This window comes from Cebus imitator, unplaced genomic scaffold (genome assembly GCF_001604975.1).
Source record: "Cebus imitator isolate Cc_AM_T3 unplaced genomic scaffold, Cebus_imitator-1.0 Scaffold119, whole genome shotgun sequence".
NCBI classification, from domain to species: Eukaryota; Metazoa; Chordata; class Mammalia; order Primates; family Cebidae; genus Cebus; species Cebus imitator.
The window spans coordinates 5185608-5186799 of NW_016107434.1; positions in this window are offsets into that span (position 1 = coordinate 5185608).

The window sequence follows — 1192 nt, forward strand, 5'->3', positions numbered from 1 at the left end:
CTTTTGTAAAGTGTCTGTTCATATCCTTTGCCCACTTTTGAATGGGCTTGTTAGTTTTTTTCTTGTAAATCTGTTTTAGTTCTTTGTAAATTCTGAATATCAGCCCTTTGTCAGATGGGTCACTTCTAATTGTTTTTATTTGGATTTTCTCTCTTTTCTTTTTCATTATTCTAGCTAGCAATCTATTTTACTAATTTTTTTAAACAATCAATTCCTGGATTGACTGATGTTTGGAATGTTGTTTTTGCATCTCACTCTCCTTTAGTTCAGCTCTGATTTTGGTTAGTTTCGGTCCTCTGCTAGCTTTCAAGTTGGTTTGCCCTTGGTTCTTTAATTCTTTTTTTTTTTTTTTTTGTTTTTTAGGTTCTGCAGTACATGAGCAGATCATGCAGGACTGTTGCATAGGTACATGCATGGCAAGGTGGTTTGCTGTCTCCATCCCCCCATCACCTAAAATGATTTGCTGCATTTCTCCCCATGTTATCCCTCCCCAACCTCCCCACCCCCTGCTGTCCCTCCCCCAGCCCCCGCAACAGACCCTAGGGTGTGATGCTCCCCTCTCTCTGTCCATGTGTTCTCATTGTTCAACATTCGCTTATGAGTGAGAACATGCAGTGTTTGGTTTTGTGTTCTTGTGTCAGTTTGCTGAGAATGATGGTTTCCAGCTTTAGCCATGTCCATACAAGGAACATGTACTCCCTTTTTTATGGCTGCATAGTATTCCATGGTGTATATGTGCCACATTTTCCCTGTCCAGTCTATCATTGGTGGTCATTTGGGTTGCTTCCAGTTCTTTGCTATTGTAAACAGTGCTGCAATGAACATATGTGTGCACGTGTCTTTACAATAGAATGATTTACAATCCTTTGGGTATATACCCAGTAATGGGATTGCTGGGTCAAATGGAATTTCTATTTCTAGATTCTTGAGGAATGGCCACACTGTCTTCCACAATGGTTGAACTAATGTACACTCCCACCAACAGTGTAAAAGTGTTCCTATTTCTCCATATCCACTCCAGCATCTGTTGTCTCCAGATGTTTTAATGATCACCATTCTTTTTTTTTTTCCATTTATTTATTTTATTGCATTTTAGGTTTGGGGTACATGTGAAGAGCATGCAAGATTGTTGCATAGGTACACATGTGGCAGTGTGATTTGCTGCCTTCCTCCCCATCACCTACATCTGGCA